The sequence below is a fragment of the Heterocephalus glaber genome, unplaced genomic scaffold (genome assembly GCF_053883595.1).
Source record: "Heterocephalus glaber isolate CG9 unplaced genomic scaffold, H.glaber_assembly_v1.0 deba00001481, whole genome shotgun sequence".
NCBI classification, from domain to species: domain Eukaryota; kingdom Metazoa; phylum Chordata; class Mammalia; order Rodentia; family Bathyergidae; genus Heterocephalus; species Heterocephalus glaber.
Genome location: NW_028258317.1, coordinates 16,772,121 through 16,778,033, shown reverse-complemented (window position 1 = coordinate 16,778,033; position 5,913 = coordinate 16,772,121). Strand labels below are relative to the sequence as shown.

General features: G+C 47.1%; 1 pseudogene; it reads right to left on the bottom strand.

Moving 5' to 3' along the window:
• Nucleotides 1-4,562: 4,562 nt before the first annotated feature.
• On the bottom strand, nucleotides 4,563-5,670 carry LOC147825838 (olfactory receptor 2S2-like; annotated as a pseudogene).
• Between the last annotated feature and the right edge of the window lie 243 nt (nucleotides 5,671-5,913).

Sequence of the window (5,913 nt, the reverse complement as noted above, 5' to 3'; positions counted from 1 at the left end):
TGTGCTGCTTTTTTTCCCCTTGGGGTCAGGGTTTGGGAGAGGAAGGAAAGAAGAACCTTAGGAAATAGCAAGGGTGATGGGAGCCCAGCCTGAAGGAGCTGCTGGGAACCACTGCCTGAGGCTCCTGCCCCATTGTGCACACACCCTCATCCCTCTCATCTGGTCCCTGTGTTCATTCCCAAACCTGCCTGATGCTTTTTCTCAATTCCTAAAGGGCCCAGCCTGCAATAGCTGAGGTTGTGTGTATGTGTGTATGTACACGTGTGTGAGCATACATGTGTATGTGTATACTGAGATCAATTGAATCAGTGAAACATACCTCCCTCATGATGCCCATACACCCAGAGAAGGAAGCCAAGGTACCAGGGAATTAGAGTAACAGGTATACATTTCAGATTTACAAAATAATATCACAATACTGTAACTTCTATTTTGAGCCTCCATTTTTCACAAGTGCCAGAAATAATCTTTTGTAAACTTGGATTTCTTACTTTTCCATGAAAGTCATAGCTGAGTGCAGAGGGTCTTACATAATCTAAGAAGTTGGGAGGGCATTCTCTCTGGTCCCAGTGTCCATACTTCACCCATCCCCTGAGGAGATTTCCATCATCCCATCTGATTCTCATTCAACAGCCCAGATAAGCCATCTGGATGCAGGCAGGGTTCTTTTTCCTCTGCATAACCCTTTCAGTCCTGAAGTTCTTCCCACCACTTCCATGCCGCCTATGGAGACTTGTGAGGTTTCTATGGCCTTGGCTACTCAGACACACCATGAAGCCATTTCTGTTTTGGGGTCCTGCTCTGGGTTTTACTTGAAAAAGAAGACATAAATTACTCCATCTTTTTATCCTGCAGACCTGTCTAGGGGCTGGCAGAGGACTCCTTCTTTCTTGTGTCAGCGCTGTCACTACATTTCTTCCTCTTGTCCCTTCCTTCCCTATTTGTTAATCTGAAGGTGAGGAAGTCATACTGTTATTTTCGCCCAAATCTTTTATCTGTACCTTAAGTCTTTTCTGGTTCCTTCAGGACCTAGGTTGCTGAAGCTCAAAAGCCAGCAAACCGCCCCTTTATTCTCTGCTTTCTGCAGTCAGGTCTGTTCTTTGGGACACTGAGTAGAGAATGATGTGGCCTACTGCATGGTGAGAAGGAGTGTGGGTGTGGTGGACTACGTGTCTGTCCTGTATCAGAAATGCTATTCCTTCACACTAAGGTGGATAGATCCAGGTCACTAAGAGGCTTGAACCGAAATAGCTGGGATTCAAGGCTAGATCAGCAGAGTACAGAAGGCAATGAAGGAACAGGGCCGGGACACAAGCTACCAAGCTAGGGGATATTGGAAGATGCTTTTGGAAAAAAGGGCTTGCGAGAGGATTAAATGAGTTGTTATAATGCCGAGACTTGGGGAGAGTATTCTCTGTGGTCACAAGTGTTCATGCTGCATTCCTCCCTTGAGAGTCCTGTTGTTCCACCTAGTCCTTAGTAAAGCACTTAGAACACTCAGCACAGTGCCTAGCCTGGTGCATGATGCATGTCCAGTATATGTCAGCTCAAGGTCACAGTATTTGGACATGGGGAGAACAACAAGGGGAGACACAGGTGGGAAAGACTTATTTTAACTCAGGGAAGTATGCAGATTACAGGAGACCTGGATCTGGAGGGTGTGTGTGTGCAGAGTTAGATGGGGTCTGTTCTTTACCATATGGGAAGTACAGAGCCACTGGAGGGATTTAAGCAGCAGGGTATGATGGCCAGATTGGTGTTTTGATGGCTGGTGTGAAGGATAGGTTTGGGGAGAGTTGGAGGGCATTGTAGTAAGAGAGTACTACATGGTGTACCCAGTGTCAGTGGAAAGGAGGGGACTGGTTTAAGAGCTCTTGGGAGGTGGACTCTACAGACTTAGTGACTGATGAGATAGTGAAGTATGAGAGAAAGTCTAGGATGGCCACCACGTTTCTGGCTTTGGGTGATGGTGCCTTTCCTTGAGATGATGACACCACTTGGAGTTGGGGATGATGAGTTCAGTTTTGGATATTCTGAGTTTGAGGTACTGGTGGGATTCCTAGAGGTGACAGGGGGACCAGCAATAAGACAGTGCTGGCATAGTAAGTGAACCATTCTGGAGCCTTTGGTTGTTTTCTGGCTTGTCTCATTGCAGAGAGCCCAAGTCCAACCCAGCCCTGCCTGCCTGGGATACAGGGCTGTGGCAGCAAGTACTCCTGCTCCCTGTGTGTATCTGCACGCACAGCCGCACTAAGACTACTGACTACTTACAGCTGCCTGGCGTGTGTTCAGCAACACAGGGCTCAATCCATAGATGGTGATGTGAGAGCTTCCAAGTGACACCTCAGTTCAGCAAATTGCTGTAGGGAAAGCCCTATGGGAGCCACAGAGATGAGTCAGACTATGACATCCTACCCTGAAGGAGCTCTCCTGCTGGTGAAATGTAAAGAATGCAACTCAGGATGAGATAGGTCCCAAGTGAAAGGTCCTGACAAAGTACTGTAGGATGTAAAGGGAACAATTTCAAAGTGCATCAGGAAAAATTGCATGAAAGAGATGATGTCTAAGGTGGCTTTGAAAACTCATCTTCAGTATGATCCGAGAACAGCATGAGCAAAGACCTGGAGGTGTGGGCTATACAGATGATGTCGAGAGGGGCTGGCCTGTGTGAAGGACACAATGGAAAGTCAAGCTGAAGAAGCAAGTGGGACCAGATTCTGGAGGGCTTTGAAGATCAGTGGAAGTATTTGGACTTAAAGCTATGGTAATATGAAGCCATGCAAGATCTTTATCAGAAGTGATAAATCAATTGGGGTTTGATCAAAGTGACAGAACCACTGAGTGACATAAAGAATTTATTATAGAGGGCCGGGGATTTAGCTCAGTAGTTCCACTGCCTGCCTCGCAAGTGCAAGGTCCTGAGTTCGATCCCTGGTACCAAAAAAAAAATTATTATAGAGATTACACATGTATAGCCTCGGAAGCAGAGAAACCTATGTAAAGCTGGTACCTCTGTATTTGGTGTTGTCCTGAAGTTGCTATAGGCTTACTAGGTTGGCAGTTGGGAAAGAAAGCTGGTTTGAATGAGGGTAGTGTAAGGGCAAAATAGAGCCCAGGAGGCCAAGCTAGAACCCTGGTCTAGCTCTCACTGTCTTCCAAGTTCAATGAGAGGTGTCCTGCAGGAGAAGTTGACACCTTTTACACTTGATCTTAGCCAGAAGGCCGAGAAGCGATAAGTTGGCACCTTTTGCCATACAGTTGCACTTGGACCAGACTGAGAACAGTAAGAGAGATGATCTGGCTGGAAGTGAACAGGGTGTACTGACAGGTGAGTGTTCCTGTGGTACCTGGTGACATTTAGGCCTGTGGCAAGGTAGAAACAACATAGTAGAAGAGCATGGCAGGCGAAAGCTTCTCACCTTATGGCAGCCAGGAAGCAGAGAGAGCGCCAGAGAGGAACAGGTTGGGGACCTTATAGTCCTCAAGGTCATGCCTCCGTGATGATCCACTCCCTTCAACAAGGCCCCACCTGTTTCTGACACCTCCCAGGAATATCATATCAAGATCTCACAGTGAAGTTCAGGCTAGCCTTAAACTCATTGTATAGCTCAGGATGGCCTTGAACTCACACTTACTATGATCCTCTTGCCTCAGCTTCCCAAGTGCTGGAATTACAGGCATGTGTCACCATGCCTGGCTCTAAAAGTATGCTTTAATCAATGGATTGATCTGATGAAGTTAAATCTGTACAATCCAAATGCCTTCCCAAAGTTTGTCCTCTGAATACTTGAACATTTTGGAGGACATTTAAAGATCCACCTCAATGTGGTGATACATGCCTGTAATCCTAGCACTTGGGAGGCTGAGACAGGAGGATCACTGTGAATTCAAGGCCATTCTGAGGTACAGAGTGAGTTAAAGGCCAGCCTGAACTACATAGCAGGCCCTTTCTCAAAAAACCAAAACTAAACAAAAGATCCAAATAACATTTAAGCTCATGCACATACCTCTTGTGGGCAATCCTAAGCAGACCCGGGCAGGAAGGAAATTCTGGGAAGCACACCTTGTTTGGTTGAACTAGTGCAAAGCTGCCACAAATGAACTAACCAGAGCTTTGTTGAGATGATTACCCTGACACAGTCCAAGAAGAATGGATGGCCAGGGCAGAGGAAGCCAGATCTCTGGTAGCTCTTGGGTTGATTCTGCAGAATGGCATATCGTCATTATGTATTCACAAATCTCTCAGTCTCCTCTCTTTCCTTCCAAAATAGTAGCTGGACTTCTCCACCTTGATTTTTTTTTATTTTTTATTTTTTTGGTACCAGGGATCAAACTTAGGTCCTTGTGCTTGTGAGGCAGGCAGTGGAACCACAGAGCTAAATCCCTGGCCCCAACCACTCTGATGTTAAATGTGGCCATGTGCCTTGTAATGGACAATGAAATGTGAGTGGAAGAAAGCATGAGTACTTGTGAGTGAAAGCTATGAGTTTTTGCAGACTTTGTTACCTTCCCTTTTCCCTTTGTCATGCTGAGTTGTTCCAGATGGTAACTGCTTTGTCATCCTAAGTCCCAGAAAGTGAAGAAAATGATGCAGAGCAGAACCCTAGCCAGGCTCTAATGGACCTGAAGCATGATTGAAAAACAAATCTTAACGGTTTTAAGCCACCAGCGCAATATAACCTAGCCTGCACTGGCTGATAGAGGTGGACAGCAAAAGCAAAACTGGGACATTTTCCTGGAGAGCAGACCTTCCCCTAGCAGAGCTGTGACAGCGGCTTTCGCCTCTGTGTTCCTCAGGCTATAGATGATGGGGTTTAGTGAGGGTATCACAGCCCCATAGAACAGTGTGATAATTTTATTCACATTGAGGTCCTGGGCCTTGGGCTTGAAGTACAATGAGGAAATGGTCCCATAGAAAACCACGACCACTGTGAGGTGGGCAGAGCAGGTTGAGAAGGCTTTGTGCCAGCCTGCAGCAGAGGGCACCCTAAGGATGGCAACCAGGATGAAAGTGTAGGACAGTATGATGAGTAGGAGTGGGGTTAGTGTCAGAACAGCTGTGGCCACCATTAGTGTCAGTACATTGAGGGAGATGTACCCACAAGCCAGTTTAAGCACTTCCAGGATCTCACAGAAGTGGTTGATGACATTATGGCCACACAAAGGGAGATGCCAGACAAGGATGGACTACAGCAGTGAGTTGGCAAAGCCTGTTTCCCAACTCAGCCCTGCCATCTGCATGCATGTTTGCCCACTCATAACCTCTGGGTACCTAAGTGGATGACAGATAGCCACGTAATGGTCCTATGCCATCACAGCCAGGAGTAGGGACTCTGTAGCAACCAGGGCTAGGGTCAGGTACATCTGCATGGCACAGCCCAGAAAGGAGATGGTCCTTTGGGTTTCCAGGTAGTTAGGATGAAAGGCATGAAGGAGGAGGTGCCACAGATGTCTATGAGGGAGAGGTTGCTGAGAAAGAAGTACATGGGATTGTGTAGGCGGGGGTCCAGTGTGATCAGCCCTACAAGGAGGGAGTTCCCCAGCATAGTCATATAGCAGATGCCCAGGCAAAACACAAACAGGGCCACCTCTAGGTTATGATGCTCATGAAGCCCCAGCAGGGCATATTCCATCACAGCTGTCCAGTTGGCCCCATCCATTTCATTATCCTTTTCCATCTGGACCGCACAACTTTTTGGAAAAAACTCCGACTGGCATGGATGTGTGACCTGCAGCAGCTCAGGCTCACTCTATGGCATTTAGCTTCACCATCTGTATAAGGAAAGACTTAGATTTCAGGTCTGTGGCTAGCCCTCTCTGCTTTGCCTTTCTGCTGATGATATAACTTGGAGAAGGATGTTTCACATTCTGGCCCCTTGGGCTCTTCACTGTCCTCCCCAGGGGTTGCTTAGA